This window comes from Pseudophryne corroboree, chromosome 7 (genome assembly GCF_028390025.1).
Source record: "Pseudophryne corroboree isolate aPseCor3 chromosome 7, aPseCor3.hap2, whole genome shotgun sequence".
In the NCBI taxonomy this organism is placed as follows: domain Eukaryota; kingdom Metazoa; phylum Chordata; class Amphibia; order Anura; family Myobatrachidae; genus Pseudophryne; species Pseudophryne corroboree.
The window spans coordinates 396033241-396052539 of record NC_086450.1 but is presented as its reverse complement, the minus strand read 5'-3'; positions in this window follow the sequence as shown (position 1 = coordinate 396052539).

Sequence of the window (19299 nt, the reverse complement as noted above, 5' to 3'; positions counted from 1 at the left end):
AGGGCTTCTCACAGACGCCGGTAATAGCTTCCTGCATGCTGTCTTTGTTTGCTGAGAGTCTGTTTCCAGTCCTGCTGTATCCGGTCGTTCCAGTCTTCTGAAGTCCTGTACTCGGGAGTTGTCATCTCTTCCCTGGAGTCCTGACTGATCACCGTTTAACATCCAGTGGTGTTCGTGAGTCGCGGCTTTGCCGTGTGTAGCGGCTTGGCCGCTTTACCCTTTATTATTTGTGTTTGGAGCATTTTGCGGAGGGTTCCGCTTCCACAGGTCCACTCTGGTATCCGGCGGTGCTGGGTAGGAGTATTGGACAAGTGGATTTTGGTTGTCTTTTTCCCTGGCGGTTTTTCCGCACATACTTTAGGTTTTGTTAGTTAGCTCGTAGCCCCTGGCCTGTTTGTTAGTTAGAGGTCCTCTTGTTATCATTCTGCCTCGGATTTCCCTTTGTCTCTCATTAAGACCGGGGGGCACCGGAGTTGGGCAGACATAATCCGCACTTCAAACGTGGCTGCCAAGGGCTCAAGAAACCATAGTCTCGCAAGGGATTTCCGATAGCACGGGTGAGACAACAGAGTTAGGGCGCCAGGGGCTATTATTCTTTCCTGCTCCCGTTACCAGCATTCCATTCCAGTGCTCCGGTCATTGTCATAAGATCTCCTCTGGCCAGGAGTGCTGGAATCATAACATAGTAGATGAATAGCAATTGATATATCTCAGATAATTATATATTTTGCAGTAGGTTTTTATATTTGTGTTTGGATATACATGTCCATATATTTACATTTTTTATATACCTTTCTTTTCATACACTTTTTCAGTGGTTTAATATACTGGCTTAGTTTAACAGGAGACCTGTGTTTGGAATCAATTGAATTTAATGGCACAGCTGATTAGGATTTTCTAATTAATAGGGTATATATACTAAGGCTAGCCACTATCTGTCTATTAATTTCCTTCTGATGAAACAACCAGCGTTGTAGGCCGAGAAACGCATTAAGGTACTCCATTGAAGGACTTCATCTGACTGCTGCATTCTCCTGACACTCCGTGAGCCGTATATATCGAGTGGACCGTAGCCGCAATTAAAATGGACTTTTCACCAGCGGCTGGGGAATTTGCTGCTCCAATCTTTCTGCACTGCTGCACATTCAAATTGGTACAGTACCCTTTAGCGGAGAAAACAACCGCGTTTGTCTGGATGGTTCACTGGCGACGTGACCAGCTGTACTTTCACTGCACAGAGCCGCTGCAAACCCGGCTCAGTACAACGCCTTTTACGGAGAGGCTCTCACATCAGGTGATATACTACAAGTGAATTTGACCATCACCGTTCATTTGTCACTTAATAATACAGCGCGGGTGTCCGCAATTTCAATACTGGGATACTCTTTGCCAATGAGGTTCTTTTGTGTACAAGGAGAAGAGAGTGTACACTTTAACAGTGATTTATAACAGAGGCACTTTTTCATCAGTCTCCTTTTTATAAATATTTCAACTCGTGGACGCACGGCTGATTTTCATGAAGCACCAATGCAGCCCTTAATTAAGGTCTATTAAAGGTTTTCTTATTCATATTGGTTCAGGAGATATGGCAGTCTTGTATATATTTATACAGTATTAATTGTTCATCATTTTTAGGCCAGTTTATGTACTGTATTTTTACGTGGTTGATATAATAATATTTTAATAAAAAAATATATATTAGATTCATCCAGCGCTCCCATTCTTTCTTTTTTTCACATCTATTAATTATTTAACCATGCTTTTTACAGTATGTTCTCCATATACTAGACATATGTGCACCTCCAATATTATAGTCGTTAGCAGTGCTGGAAATGTTTTCCCTAAAATACTTCTCAAGTACCTTATTGATGTGATCTATAACCACTTGATCCTGTAGCAGTGTGGGGTTAATACTCCCAAGTCCAGTTCTTTGGTTCTGTTTCAGAAAAGGGCATATGTATCAAAGCTTGCAGAGAGATAAAGTGGAAAGAGATAAAGGGCCCGATTCAGACCTGATCGCTGTTGTGTGTTTTCGCACAGCGGACGATTATCGAACTACTGCGCATGCATATGTACCGCAATGTGCGTCGCCAAACAGCGACAGGATGGTGAGAAATTTCAATCACACGGCTGTTGGCAAGGTGATTGACAAAAAGAGGACATTTTTGGGTTGTAACTGACCATTTTCTGTCAGTGTCAGAAAAAACGCAGGCGTGCCCAATCGTTTTCAGGGCGGGTGTGTGACGTCAGCTCCGGCCCCGATCATCCTGATTTCTTCGCACTGGAGGAGTAAGTATTGAGCTACGCACAGACTGCACAGACTGCACAGAATGGGAAAAACATTCAATGGTGAGTGTGATGCGAACAGATTTGCAGCTGTCCGCTGAGGGGATTTTTCGCACGGCGTACACATGCAATCGCACACCTGCACGGGGCAAATTTTCACTCCCCCTGTGAGGCGGCTATCTGACCGCAGAACAGTGTAAATTGCAGCACAGCGATCAGGTCTGATTTAGGCCCCTAGTACCAACCAACTGACGTATTTCAATCATAGCAGTAAATGGTTGAAACAACGAAAGGGGGGGGGGGGGAGTGCTTATACCGCTTCCCCGCCCTGTATTAATGCACCAGTGCGTGCCCAGTGACAGTGGCACTGCTATCTAAAAGATAGCACGCCGATGTGCAGGGCAACGCTGCTGACCGTCCCGACACCTGCAGCTATCAATTTTGACTGTTGCATGGAGTCGATGCCCTATATCCATAGCAGGGACAGCTCTGTTCCTGGCTGTGGCAGGTGCCAGCTCCGGGATGCACACAAGAGCTCTCACGTGAGTAGGAACATCTCGCACATGCCCAGTGAGCCAACTGGGGGAGTGACACCGTGCATCAGCACTAGGCTCATGCGCTGTAGGGGCCCTGGCAGGGATCACCGGAGGGGGGTGTTTCCACTACCCCTGTCCAGAGGGAAGAGCCATACTGGCACAATATGTTGTTTTTATACATCTGCCCTATAACCTGTAACAAGGCAGTTAGAAGGTGATTGGTTGATACATTATCTCTCTTTCTCTACTGTATTTCTCTCCAAACTTTAATACCTATGCCCCAAGATGAGTTCTGGCATAGCATAGCCAGGGTAAATAACTGGACCAATCTCCATCCCTATTTTCTAAATCCTATACAGAAATTTTTGATAACCAAGTTATCAATACAGATGTGGCAAGTATATCACTTCTCCAGAAGCATGGAATAGCTGCAGTCCTTCCTCACAATGGAGCAGATTACAAAGAGGTTGGATTTTACAGTATTCAGTTATCTTGTCGACATACATAATGTCAACATACAGCATTTCTTTATTATGGGCACATCTAGTGCTTAAAGTGGTCCTAGAGAGGGGGTGGAACTGACCCCCCCCCACGTCCGTGAAATAAGGGGATTGCGCCGCATGCCGCAATAAAGGGGTGTGGTCTCAAAAAGAAAGGGGCATGGTTACCCAATAGTATCCCCAATTCAAATTACACCGCACAGTAGCACAATCATATTCACATTACACAACATAGTAGTGTCCCTTATTCTTGTTATGACACACATTAGTACACCTTATACACAAAGCCCACAGTTTAGCACCCCAAATACACATAATGCCCACAGCAATGGTGCCCCTTATACAATGCCCTCAGTAGTAGTGCCCCTTATGCAATGCCCACTGTAGTGGTAGTGCCTACAGTTGTAATGCTCCTTATGTAGAGCCCATAGTATTGGTGCCCCTTATACAGTGCCCCCAGTAGTAGTGTCCCTTATGTCCCCAGGAGTGATGCCACTTATTAAGTTCCCCCTATGCAATGCCCTCATTAATAGCGACCCCAGTAGTAATGCCCCCAGTGGTAATGCCCCCGTGTAGTGTTGCCCGCAATAGTTATGCCCCCAGTAGATATGCCATAAGTTAGTAGTTATGCCCCCAGTAGATATGCCCCCTGTAGTTATGCCCCAGTAGTTATGCCCCCAGTCTGTAGTTATGCCTCCAGTCAGTAGTTATGCCCCAAGTAGATATGCCCTTAGTAGTTATGCCCCCAGTCAGAGTATATGCCCCAGTAGTTGTGCCCCCAGTAGTTGTACCCCCAATAGATGTGCCACCAGTAGTTGTGCCCAGTAGTAGCGCTGCTTACACACATACACACAAAACAAAAAACCCCACAGTACTCAACAGCCTCGCTCCTGCTTCCGGACTGCTGCCCTCCGCATGGCCGCCCGCTCCTCGGATCTATAGGAGAGAGACATTATGATGTCTCTCCCATAGCGCCGCAAAGTGCCTGAGCCGGGCACCCGCTGGTAACAAAATCTCAGTGGGCGCCCGGCATCTCCTTGGGTTAGGTGAGCCGGAGGTGGCGGAACTGCGTTACAGCTCCAAATGGAACTGACGAAATGCACACCTTGCGAGTAGAGTGGGCCTTAATAGACGTAGGACGCAGCAATTCTGCCGTAGAATACGCATGCTGGATAAGTGAACCTGATCCAGCGAGAGATCATCTGCTTAGAAGCAGGACACCCAAGTTTCTTGGGATCATACAGGACAAACAGAGAGTCCGATTTTCTGTGACGAGTAGTCCTCTTCACATAGATTTACAGAGCCCTTACAACATCCAAGGACTTTGATGAAATTTAGGAGTCAGTAGCAACTGGCACCACAATAGGTTGGTTAATATGAAATGCTGACACATTAGGAACTGCTAATGTGTCCGGAGCTCAGCTCTATCTTCATGGAAGATCAAGTAGGGGCTCTCACAAGACAAAGCCCCCAGCTCCGGCACCCGTCTAGCAGAAGCTAAGGCCAACAAAGTGACAGCCTTCCATGTGAGATACTTGACCTCAACCTCCTGTAGAGGCTCGAACCAATCCGAATGGATAAACTGCAGCACCACGTTAAGATCCCATGGTGCCGTAGGTGGCACAAAGGGAGGCTGGATGTGCAGAACCCCTTTCAAAAAGGTCTGAACCTCCGGGAGGGAAGCCAACTGTTTCTGGAAGAAAATGGATAGGGCCGAAATCTGGACCTTACAGATCCCGACCTCAGGCCCATATCCACACCTGCTTGTAGGAAGAGGAGAAACCATCCCAGTTGAAACTCCACTGTAGGAAATTTCTTGGACTCACACCAAGATACATATTTTTCCCAAATACGATGGTAATATTTAGACGTTACTCTTTCCTAGACTGTATCAGGGTAGGAATAACCTTGTTCGGAATGCCCTTCTGAGCTAATATCTGGCATTCAACCTCTATGCCATCAAACGTAGCCACTGTAAAGTCTTGATAAGAGAACAGCCCCTGCTGCAGCAGGTCCTCCCGAAGACGAAGAGGCCTCGGTTCTTATAGCAGTAGATCCAGAAGATCCGCGTACCAAGCCCTTCTTGGCCAGTCCGGAGCAATGAGGATCGCCTGAACTCTTGTTCTCCTTAAGAGTTTTAGAACTCTTGGAATGAGTGGAAGTGGAGGAAACACGTACTCCGACTGGAACATCCATGGAGTCACTAGGGCATCCACCGCCACGGCATGCGGGTCCCTCGACCTGGAACAATACGGCCAAAGCTTCTTGTTGAGACGAGAGGCCATCATGTCTATTTGAGGTACACCCCAAAGATCTGTTACCTCCGTGAACACCTCCGGATGGAGTCCCCACTCTCCTGGATGGAGACTGTGTCTGCAGAGGAAGTCCGCTTCCCAGTTGTCTACTCCCAGAATATGTTAGGTTCCTGGTGCTCAGAACAAGGGAGATGTTCATGAAGTGAGTCCAGAGCACCAGGACGTAACGCTGGGAAAGGGGAATGAAAAGGGAATAGCCCCTGGCGCCCTAACTCTGTTGTCTCACCCGTGCTATCGGAAATCCCTTGCGAGACTATGGTTTCTTGAGCCCTTGGCAGCCACGTTTGAAGGGCGGATTATGTCTGCCCAACTCCGGTGCCCCCCGGTCTTAATGAGAGACAAAGGGAAATCTGAGGCAGAATGATAACAAGAGGACCTCTAACTAAGCAAACAGGCCAGGGGCTACAAGCTAACTAAAAACCTAAAGTATGTGCGGAGAAACCGCCAAAGGAAAAGAACAACAAAGGAAATGCTGATCACACGCCGACACAATACCTTTGTGTACCGGCGGTGACAGCACAAGCAGAACCCTCTGCAAAACACCAGGGACAGAAACAATAATGGAATACAGCGGCCTAGGCCAACGGACGCGGGAGAGCCGCTACTCACGGAACCGGTACGAATACTGGCAAACGGACAGGAACTTCTAATGCTGCCGACACTGACTCTCAGAACTGGAGGACAGGCAGAATCCCAAACGACAAACCGGTGGACACCAGGAAGCCAGAAGACTTGACCAGGGACAGGCAAAGCCACTGGAACTCAGGGCAGGAACGCCTCACAGCAGGACACGGGATCAGACACAGGAATCGACACAGGGACTGACACAGGAATCAACACAGGGACTGACAGGAACCAGCTCAAACTTCAAGCAGACTGCAAACCAAGGAATATCACCAGCATCTGTGAATTGCAAACAGCCAGCATATAACAGAGAGGCCTAATTAATAATCCCATGCAGCTGCCCTGTTGCATGACTCTAAACTGACAAGATGCAATTAGCAGCCAGGTGAGGCTGAACACATGGGAACAAGCTGCAATTACACAGACTCACCAGCGGCAGCAGACAAGAGTATTCTAAAACAGAGCAACGGGAAATCCTGGCATGCAAGACAACTTTATAAACATAAAATAGGAATGAACCACTACCTGTGGTTCATAACAGTATCCCCTCCTTAAGGGTGAGCTCCGAGCACCCCATGACACCCACGGGGAACATAAACAGAAGTATAACATGAAATACAGAACAAAACTGCAAAACAGGAATGAGCCACAGCCGTGGCTCATAACATTACCCCCCCCCCCCCCTTGAGGAGGGGTCAAAAGACCCCAAACTTCAGACTATCCAGATCAAGGGACACAAAAAAAAAAAAAAAACCTGACACACTGGTCTAACAGACAAGAAAACAAAAAACAGGCTGTAGCAACAACTTGTAACAGTGCCCTCCCCTTGATGGTGGCCACTGGACACAAGACAAGGGGAAAAAAAATCCTTTTTTTTTTTTTTTTTTTATCAAGGCAAGAGTCAAAAATTACTTCTTTTTCTTCTTCTTCTTTTTACAAAGCTCTTTAGGTCTGACCAAGGTAATTCCCCAAACATTGTCTGAACTGATGGTACCACCCAGCAAGGCTGCGTTCAAATCAGAGACAGGTCTCTTACCCTTGGGAGCTGAACTTTCTGGTAAAGTACTATTATTAGAAGAAGAAGTCAAAAAAGCACATCCTGCAGTCAAAACAACGGGCTGGGACTCTTCTGCCGAGTTTACAGTATTTGGTGAACTCTCAGCAGACAAGACGGGTGACTTAGAGGAACCTGAACCAATTTCTTTGGAACCGTATCTTTTAACAATTGCATCACAGAATGCTAGGGGATCCTGAAGAATGGGATCTTCAGCTTTCATTAGACTGGTCGCCCACTCAGAAGGCTCTCCTCTAAAAGAATAAATCAGATAGAGCCCAAGGTTTTCTGAAGTGATGCCCAGAAATGGTCTAGACAACATAATAGTGTAATAGTGTTTGAAAAGCGCCAGAAATTGGGCGAAGTCCCCATCAAAGGTTATGGATGTTGAGATATCAGAGTCAGGATCTGTTTCCTTCTCATCTGACTGACTGGAGTGCTTTGCTAGGACCTGGTCACTATTGACCTTACTCGAGGCTGAGACTCTCTGAACCCCACCCGGGGCTGAGACTTTCTGAACCCCACCCGGGGCAGTGACTTTCTGAACCCCACCCGGGGCAGTGACTTTCTGAACCCCACCCGGGGCAGTGACTTCCTGAACCCCACCTGGGGCAGTGGCCTCCGGGAACCCCGCTGGGGCAGTGGCCTCCGGGAACCCCGCTGGGACAGTGGCCTCCGGGAACCCCGCTGGGACAGTGGCCTCCGAGAACCCCGCTGGGGCAGTGGCCTCCGAGAACCCCGCTGGGGCAGTGGCCTCCGAGAACCCCGCTGGGGCCAGCACCTCAGATTCTTTTACTGGGATCGGGCCGTTGGCCTCCCTGACTGGGTTCGGGCCATCGGCCTCCCTCTCTGAGTCGATAATTATCGAAAGTTCTCCCGGGACTATGACTTCCGGGACTTTTGCTGAAGCAATAACGTTCAGATCCTCCACTAATGCTATGCTTCTTAAGTTCTTTCCTGGGGAAGCGACTTCTAGACCCTTCTTTGGGGCTGCGTCTCTCGAGACCCCACTTGGGGATATTACTTCAAAGATGCCTTCTGGGGTTTTGCTTCTCGAGTTCCCCTCAAGAACTATGGTTTTAGAGACCCTTTCTAGGGTTGCGCTTTTCAAGTCCCTACCTGGGGTAACAGCTTCTGAGACCCCTTCCGGTATGGACACCTGAACTATAATATTTGATGTCCCTCTATAAGCTAGGGCATCGGGTACCGCTCCAGCACTCTGGGCATCGGGTACCGCTCCAGCACTCTGGGCATCGGGTACCGCTCCAGCACTCTGGGCATCGGGTACCGCTCCAGCACCCTGGGCTACGGGCACCACTCCAGGACCCTGGGCTACGGGCACCACTCCAGGACCCTGGGCTATGGGCACCACTCCAGGACCCTGGGCTACAGGCACCACTCCAGGACCCTGGGCATCGGGCACCACTCCAGGACCCTGGGCATCGGGCACCACTCCAGGACCCTGGGCATCGGGCACTACTCCAGGACCCTGGGCATCGGGCACCACTCCAGGAACCTGGGCATCGGGCACCACTCCAGGAACCTGGGCATCGGGCACCACTCCAGGAACCTGGGCATCGGGCACCACTCCAGGAACCTGGGCATCAGGCACCACTCCAGGGACTTGCAACTCCGCTTCCACAGGAACCTCAAGAGAGGAGAGAAACATTCTCTTTTGATTCCTGAATCTATAATGGGGCTCCCTTGCCCAAGGACCCCAATTATAGGACAGAGAGCTTTTTTGTGTGGGTTGTGTGACAAGTACCTCTGCCACAGTAGAGACAGGAGTAGGTCTTGTATCATGACTCAACTTGGCCAGAGGGCAAGACTCGTCACCACACTTTGGCTTGCGCAACTCACAGGTCTGCAGATAATGGCCTAAACCCCCACAATATAGGCATAAGTTTAAGTTTCTGCGACGCAGACGCTCCTCTTCTGAGAGCCTGGGCCGCAGAAAACTTTTAAACCTTTTCTCTTCAATTAAACCAGAGGATTCTCTTGTCACCATACTGTGAACAAGAGTCTCTTTAGAGATAGATGTACTCTCAACGACTTCTGGCAAAATGAGCAAGATTTTAGTCAGAAGGTTTTGCAGTTGCTTTAGGGATTGCTGCAAAACTTCTAGTCGCTCTGGTCTCAAAGCACTGAATACAGAGTTCAGGGCTGCGAGAGATGCCTGCAGGGCTTGCATAGTAGACATAGGAGGATTTAAAACTAGACAAGACAAGACAAGACAAGGCAAGACAAGGCAAGACAAGGCAAGACTAAATTTTGCTAAACAAAACAAGACTTTTTTTTTTTTTTTTTAAACACCGGACTGGATTTTAAACACCGGACTGGATTCTAAACACCGGACTGGATTCTAAACACCGGACTGGATTCTGCACACTGAATTCTAGACAGGACTTGATTCTAGACTAGACACTGGACTGGGCCAAAAAAGAAAAAAAAGTTTTATTTCTTTTTTGTGGTATGGCTGGTGATAATGTTAGGTTCCTGGTGCTCAGAACAAGGGAGATGTTCATGAAGTGAGTCCAGAGCACCAGGACGTAACGCTGGGAAAGGGGAATGGAAAGGAAAAAGCCCCATGCGCCCTAACTCTGTTGTCTCACCCGTGCTATCGGAAATCCCTTGCGAGACTATGGTTTCTTGAGCCCTTGGCAGCCACGTTTGAAGGGCGGATTATGTCTGCCCAACTCCGGTGCCCCCCGGTCTTAATGAGAGACAAAGGGAAATCCGAGGCAGAATGATAACAAGAGGACCTCTAACTAAGCAAACAGGCCAGGGGCTACAAGCTAACTAAAAACCTAAAGTATGTGCGGAGAAACCGCCAAAGGAAAAGAACAACAAAGGAAATGCTGATCACACGCCGACACAATACCTTTGTGTACCGGCGGTGACAGCACAAGCAGAACCCTCTGCAAAACACCAGGGACAGAAACAATAATGGAATACAGCGGCCTAGGCCAACGGACGCGGGAGAGCCGCTACTCACGGAACCGGTACGAATACTGGCAAACGGACAGGAACTTCTAATGCTGCCGACACTGACTCTCAGAACTGGAGGACAGGCAGAATCCCAAACGAAAGACCGGTGGACACCAGGAAGCGAGAAGACTTGACCAGGGACAGGCAAAGCCACTGGAACTCAGGGCAGGAACGCCTCACAGCAGGACACGGGATCAGACACAGGAATCGACACAGGGACTGACACAGGAATCAACACAGGGACTGACAGGAACCAGCTCAAACTTCAAGCAGACTGCAAACCAAGGAATATCACCAGCATCTGTGAATTGCAAACAGCCAGCATATAACAGAGAGGCCTAATTAATAATCCCATGCAGCTGCCCAGTTGCATGACTCTAAACTGACAAGATGCAATTAGCAGCCAGGTGAGGCTGAACACATGGGAACAAGCTGCAATTACACAGACTCACCAGCGGCAGCAGACAAGAGTATTCTAAAACAGAGCAACGGGAAATCCTGGCATGCAAGACAACTTTATAAACATAAAATAGGAATGAACCACTACCTGTGGTTCATAACAGAATGAAGATTGCTGACAGAGCCAACGCGTGTTTTATTGCGCAGAGGATGATTCTTGTTACCTCTGACATTGCAGCTCTGCTCTTCATTCCGCCCTGTTGATTTATGTAAGACACTGTTGTTACATTGTCCAACTGCACTTGAATGGCTCGATCTCGCAGAAGATGGGCCGCTTGGAGAAAACCCATGTAGACGGCTCTTAGTTCCCGAATGTTTATTGGTAGGCTGGATTCCAGGCTTGACCACCTTCCTTGTAAGGTTTCCCCCTGAGTGACTGCGCCCCAGCCCCGGAGACTTGCATCCGTGGTTAGAAGGATCCAGTCCTGATTCCTGAACCTGCTGCCCTCCAGAAGGTGAGGTAGTTGTAGCCCCCAGAGGAGTGAAATCCTGGCTTTTGGCGACAGACGTATTCTCTGGTGCATGTGTAGATGAGATCCCGACCACTTGTCCAGGAAATCCAGTTGGAAGGTCCGAGAATGTAGCCTTCCGTACTGTAGAGCCTCATAAGAGGCCACCATCTTCCCCAGAAGGCGAATGCACTGATGAACCGAAACCCGGGCTGGCTTCAGGACAACCCGGACCATTGTTTGTATCACCAATGCTTTCTCCTCTGGAAGAAACACACTCTGCACTTCTGTGTCGAGCATCATTACCAGAAAAGACAACCTCCTGATCGGCTCCAAATGGATCCAACCATGTTCCCTGAGCAGATGAGTCGTGAGAACAATGGACTGCAACAACCTCTCCCTGGATGATGCCTTTATCAGCAGATTGTCCAGATATGGGATTATGTTCACCCCCTGTTTGCGGAGGAGAACCATCATCTCTGCCATCACCTTGGTGAACACCCTCGGTGCTGTGGAGACGCCAAATGGTAGTGCCTGGAATTGATATTGACTGTCCAACGGTGTAAATCTGAGATAAGCCTGGTAAGGCAGTCAAATCGGAATGTGGAGGTACGCCTCCTTGATATCCAGGGATACCAGTAACTCTCCCTCCTCCAGACATGAAATCACTGCTCTGAGAGACTCCATTTTGAATTTGAACACCCTCAGGTAAGGGTTCAACGATTTCAAGTTCAAAATTGATCTGACCGAACCATCCAGTTTTGGTACCACGAAAAGGTTTGAATACTAACCCTTGTTTTGCATATGAGGTGGAACTGGGACAATGACCTGTGATTTTTCCAATTTTAGGATGGCTTCCTGCAGGATAGCTCTGTCTGTCAGCAAAGCTGGCAAGCCTGATTTGAAGAATCGGTGAGGCGGGACTTCTTGAAACTCCAGTCTGTACCCCTGGGACACAATATCCTGTACCCAGGGATCCAGGCCGGATGACACCCAGACATGGCTGAAACGTCTGAGTCTCGGACCCACCAGCCCGTCCTCCAGGCTTTGAGGTCCACCGTCATGCTGAGGATTTTGAGGAACCAGAAGCAGGTCTCTGGTCCTGGGAGCCTGCGGGTGCAGGCTTTTTGGATTTTGCCCGATCACCTCTAAAGAAAGTGGTAGAAGGCTTGGGCTTTTTTGTCTTAGTGGTCCGAAAGGACTGCTGCACAGCTGAAGAAAACGGTTTCTTCGTAGGAGTAGCAGAGGGAAGGAAAGGTGACTTACCCGTGGTTTCCGTGGAAATCCACGCATCCAACGTTTCCCCACATAGAGCCTAACCTGAGTAGGGTAGGTTCACCACACTTCTCCTGCATTCCGCGTCTGCAGACCATTGACGTAGCCAGAGTCCCCTGCGAGCTGATACCGACATGGAGATATCCATCCATAAACCCCGCAGAATCCTGTATTTTACGTAAAAACTATTTAATGTCACTTCTATCCATTGCATCCTAAACCTCTAGTAATGTGCCTGACCACCTCACTATGGCTTTAGAAAGGAGGAAACACGTACACCGAAGCAGTGTATATGGATTTGAGCGTAGTGTCAATCTGACGGTCAGCTGGTTCTTTCAACGCGGTAGAACCAGGGACAGGTAAAACCACCTATTTAGACAGTCTGGAGACAGATGAGTCAACAATTGGTGGGTTTTCCCATTTTTTCCTATTTTCCCTAGGGAAGGGAAAAGCAACCAGAACTCTTTTTGGGATATGGAATTTTTTCTCCGGGTTTTCCTAGGATTTTTCAAATATAGCGTTTAATTCTTTAGACGCGAGAAAGGTTAGCGGGGCATTCTTATTATCAGTGAAGTAAGCCTCCTCAATCTGCTCAGATGTAGTGTCAATTATGTTTAACACATCTCTAATGGCCTTAATCATGAGCTGCATCCCCTTTGCAAGGGATGTCGCCCCCCCTTAGCACGTCCCCATCACCATCTGTAGTATCAGAATCGGTATCCGTGTCATCTTGCATAATTTGGGCAAGTGCACGTTTCTGTGGGAACATGCTAGGGGATTTTGCAGGAATAGGGACAGAGCCAGACCAAACTGCCATAGACTTCTTCAACACCTGAGTTTCAGTCTCAGTATTAGCTACCCTAGTAGAGATCTGAGAGATCATTCCTTTGATAGAAGTTAACCACTCAGGCTCAACAATAGGGATATCTGAGACAAAGCATTACAATCCTGTGTACATGGAATGGATCCCGCCTGAGAGTAAACATCTTCTGCAGCATATGACACAGAGTCCCTAGACATGGCTATGTGAGATAGTAAAACACACACACACACACACACACACACACACACACACACACACACACACACAGGGAAATGTCAGACACAGTTTCCCCCCAAGTATGCCACAGAGAGACGCAGAGATTGGGGCCAACCCACACACTGCGCTTTTTAAGGTAGAACTAATGAAACTACCAGCGCTGTCTGTGTACCTTAATAGACTACACAGCCTCCCCCTCCCTCCCACAACTCCCTGGTACCATACAAGATAGCTGTAGTTGACTTGGAGGTACAGCTCTCCCTGTCAGCGCTTCTGCAGGCAGGAAAATGGTGCTGAACGCTGCTGGGTCCGCTCTGAGGAGAAGCTCCGCCCCCTTTCATGGCGCTGCTTCCCGCTCTCCTGTAGTTTATACTGGTGAGAGGAATTGTGCTGGCAGCGATCCTGAACAGTGTAGGGTGTAGGCGCTGGCTCAGGGCGCCCCTCACATCGCCGCACCATGTACTGCTGAGCCCCGGAGCGCAGTTAGTACTGCGCTCCCTACCCTGTTGCCACCATCTTCACACCGGCTCCCTGCTTGCATGGGGGGCCGGTGACTAACTTGCCACTGAAGTCTTCTGGCTCTGTAAGGGGGTGGCGGCATGCTGCTGGGGTGAGCGATCCCCTGTGGCGGTGAACGTTCGATCCCCTCAGGAGCTCAGTGTCCTGTCAGCGGAGATAGTGGCTCAGACCCCTCAAGGCGGACACTACTCCCCCCCTTAGTCCCTCGAAGCAGGGAGGCTGTTGCCAGCATCCTCCCTGTGCCTAAACGCTGAAAAAAAACTAAACTAAAAGAATGCCTATGGAGCTCCCCTAGCTGTGACCGGCGCCAGTCCACACTCTCAAACTCTTGAAGTGCCAGTGGCTCCTAGTGGACCCGTCTATGGCCCTCATTCCGAGTTGTTCGCTCGCAAGCTGCTTTTAGCAGCATTGCACACGCTAAGCCGCCGTCTACTGGGAGTGAATCTTAGCTTAGCAAAATTGCGAACGAAAGATTCGCAATATTGCGAAAAGACTTCTCTGTGCAATTTCTGAGTAGCTCGAGACTTACTCTTCCAGTGCGATCAGTTCAGTGCTTGTCGTTCCTGGTTTGACGTCACAAACACACCCAGCGTTCGCCCAGACACTCCTACGTTTCTCCAGCCACTCCCGCGTTTTTTCCAGAAACGGTAGCGTTTTTTCACACACTCCCATAAAACGGCCAGTTTCCGCCCAGAAACACCCACTTCCTGTCAATCACACGCCGATCTCCAGAACGAAGAAAAAACCTCGTAATGCCGTGAGTAAAATACCAAACTTCATAGCAAATTTACTTGGCGCAGTCGCAGTGCGAACATTGCGCATGCGCAATTAGCGGAAAATCGCTGCGATGCGAAGAAAATAACCGAGCGAACAACTCGGAATGACCACCTATACCCCATGGTACCAATGTGGACCCCAGCATCCTCTAGGACGTAAAAGAAAAGGGAATTTTTACAGGTGGTGGTTTATAAAGCATGTTTTTTGCTACTAAGGGGGTGTGGGATTACTGTTATTAGGGTTTAAGACCTCTGGGGGGTATATTGCCAATGGTATGGGAAGTTATTTTATAATGGGGGGCCTATGGACATGGGGGAGGTGGGTGCAACACACCCCCTAGACAGATATTTTTCTTTTCAAATAAAATATTTGAATATATTATTAAAATACTTTTTGAACTTTAATAAGTTTAAAGGTTTCTCGGCACCAAGCCGTCTTCCTATGCAACTGTATCAGCAGGACTCTGTACACAGTTCAATAACTGTATGTCAACTACATGCCCTGCCCTGAGGGAGCACCAACGGGAGGGAGTTGAGTCAGACATGTGGGAAATAAAGACTATTCACTAGCTGGTTATGGTTAAGGACATGATAGGTGTCCATTCTGGTAAAGAACGATTGTCTAAGACATGGGTCTTCAACCTGTGGCCCTCCAGCTGTTGTAAAACTACACATCCCGGCATGCCTTGCCTTAGTTTTAACAAACCTTAATAGCAAAACTGTGGCAGGGCATGCTGGGATGTGTAGTTCTACAGCAGCTGGAGGGTCACAGGTTGAAGACCCATGGTCTAAGAGAACAGGGCCTCATTGAAGCTAGACTTGGCATAAATGGCCATCCAGGGAAGAGTCTGCCCTTCACGACCCTCATGCACTCGTGGAAGTTGTACAGATACAGACATTGGGGAGTCATTCAGAGTTGATCGCTCGCTATCTAGTTTTAGCAGCCGTGCAAACGCTATGCCGCCGCCCTCTGGGGAGTGTATTTTAGCTTAGCAGAAGTGCGAACGCATGTGCAGCCGAGCTCTACAAAAACAGTTTGTGCAGTTTCAGAATAGCTCTGAACCTACTCAGCGCTTGCGATTACTTCAGCCTATTCGTGTCCGGATTTGACGTCATACACCCGCCCAGCGATCGCCCAGCCACGCCTGCGTTTTTGCAAACACTCCGTGAAAACGTTCAGTTGACACCCAGTAATGCCCCCTTCCTGTCAATTTTCTTGCGGCCGCCAGTGTGAAGGAAAACTTCGCTAGAACCTGAGCACAACCACAAAGAGCTTTGTACCGGTACGTCGCACGTGCGCATTGCGGGGCATACGCATGCGCAGAAATGCCATTTTTCCACCTGATCACTGAGCTGCGAAAATCTGCAGCGAGCGACCAACTTGGAATGACCCCCATTGCCCCTGGTGCATTACCTATAGTATGAGAATACATCTAGTAACACCTGTTTTGGGACTGCACCTCTGCATACTCATTGTTGGATGATCTGAAACATGAATTCAGAGTCAGTGGGGCTAATTCTGAGTTGGACATAATATGAATGTATTTGTAGGCAGTTGTGGAGGATAATGCAAGACTCTGTTCAGCTAAAGCGAGGATCTGTGGAACGCCGTATCTATGGGACAATCCATAAGGTATAGCCTGCCAGGAATCACCTCATACTCAGTGGCGCACCCAGGGGGGGTTTCCGAGTACCCAGAAACCCCCCTCCACTAAAAAAAAAAAAAAAATTTTTTTTTTTTTTCCCCCCAGCTGCATGAGTATTATTAATGACTGTCTAGCGTCCTCTGCAGCCTGCTGTCTTCCTGGTGGCACTTGCAAGTGCATTAAAAGTTTACTTTATTTTAATTATAGTACATATATATCCATGTGCCTACATATATACACATGTATATACATACATACATACATACATATAAACACACACACACACACACACACACATATGATATATATATATATATATATATATATATATATACATGTGTATATATATGTGTACTGTATGTGTGTGTATATATATATATATATATATATATATGTATGCATGTTTAATATGCTATGTATTTGTGTATATGGGTTCACTACGATCTCCCGGCGGCCGGCCTCCCGGCGACCAGCATACCGGCGCCGGGAGGCCGGCCGCCGGCTTACCAACAGTGTGGCGAGCGCAAATGAGCCCCTTGCGGGCTCGCTGCGCTCGCCACGCTACGCGCGCCACACTATTTTATTCTCCCTCCAGGGGGGTCGTGGACCCCCACGAGGGAGAATAAGTGTCGGTATGCCGGCGGTCAGGCTCCCGGCGCCGGTATGCTGGTCGACGGGAGCCCGACCGCCGGCATACTGAAGACCACCCGTGTATATGTATGTGTGTGTGTATGTATATATATATATATATATGTGTGTGTAGATATATGTATATATATATATATATATATATATGTGTAGATATATATGTGTAGATATATATATACACACACACACACACACACACACACACACACACAGACACACTAGTTTTACGGACCCAGCATATACTGGGTCACCTCAGTCCCCACCCCCGTGATTGGCTCCGCCCAGTTCTGGAAACCCCCCCATGCAAATCCTGCGTTTGCCACTGATACTGTACATCATCCAGGACTGTTGCAAGCTGATTCACAGCCTAATAGACTATTGCATCCCAGTCAAACCTGCTAAGGAGAATATTTATCATTAAATATTTGCTATATATCCAAAAACAGCCGCGGCCCCTCCATTTCCTACAACAAATGCAGCCATACACGCGTATTGGATGCTGGGGGCCCGAACCAGGCAGAAGTGTGATAGGGTTACGCTGTCACACTGCTTCCAGTTGTTCGTCAGCATGGGCTCTTAACGGACCCTGCCTCCAGGCAAAAGACAATTAGTAAATATGCATGGAAATAGTAATTTTTACGTTGCAAATTTACGCAAAAATATACTTATCACATCCGAATGTGGATTGTAATATATATGCCCTTAGACCTGGTGGTACGGATGGTGTAATGGTTAGCATTATTGCCTCACAGCATTGAGGTCATGGGTTCGATTCCCACCATGGCCCTAACTGTGTGGAGTTTGTATATTCTCCCCGTACTTGCGTGGGTTTCCTCCTGGTACTCTGGTTTCCTACCACAATCCCCCCAAAATATACTGGTAGGTTAATTGGCTCCCAACAAAAAATTAACCCTAGTGTGAATTAGAGATGAGCGGGTTCGGTTTCTCTGAACCCGCACGAACTTCATGTTTTTTTTACGGGTCCGAGCAGACTCGGATCCTCCCGCCTTGCTCGGTTAACCCAAGCGCGCCCGAACGTCATCATGACGCTGTCGGATTCTCGCGAGACTCGGATTCTATATAAGGAGCCGCGCGTCGCCGCCATTTTCACACGTGCATTGAGATTGATAGGGAGAGGACGTGGCTGGCGTCCTCTCCATTAGAAATTAGATTAGAAGAGAGAGAGAGATTGTGCAGAGTCAGACAGAGTTTACCACAGTGACCAGTGCAGTTGTTGTTAGTTAACTTTTATTTATTTTAATATAATATATCCGTTCTCTGCTATATCCGTTCTCTGCCTGAAAAAAAACGATACACAGCAGCAGCCAGTCACACAGTGTGACTCAGTCTGTGTGCACTCAGCTCAGCCCAGTGTGCTGCACATCAATGTATAAAAGGCAAAGCTTATAATAATTGTGGGGGAGACTGGGGAGCACTGCAGGTTGTTATAGCAGGAGCCCCCAGGAGTACATAATATTATATTAATTTAAAATTAAACAGTGCACACTTTTGCTGCAGGAGTGCCACTGCCAGTGTGACTAGTGGTGACCAGTGCCTGACCACCAGTATAGTAGTATATTGTTGTATGTATTGTATACTATCTCTTTATCAACCAGTCTATATTAGCAGCAGACACAGTACAGTGCGGTAGTTCACGGCTGTGGCTACCTCTGTGTCGGCAGTCGGAACTCGGCAGGCAGTCCGTCCATCCATAATTGTATTACAATATATACCACCTAACCGTGGTATTTTTTTTTCTTTCTTTATACCGTCGTCATAGTGTCATACTAGTTGTTACGAGTATACTACTATCTCTTTATCAACCAGTGTACAGTGCGGTAGTTCACGGCTGTGGCTACCTCTGTGTCGGCAGTCGGCAGGCAGTCCGTCCATCCATAATTGTATTATTATTATAATATATACCACCTAACCGTGGTTTTTTTTTCATTCTTTATACCGTCATAGTGTCATACTAGTTGTTACGAGTATACTACTATCTCTTTATCAACCAGTGTACAGTGCGGTAGTTCACGGCTGTGGCTACCTCTGTGTCGGCAGTCGGCAGGCAGTCCGTCCATCCATAATTGTATTATTATTATAATATATACCACCTAACCGTGGTTTTTTTTCATTCTTTATACCGTCGTCATAGTGTCATACTAGTTGTTACGAGTATACTACTATC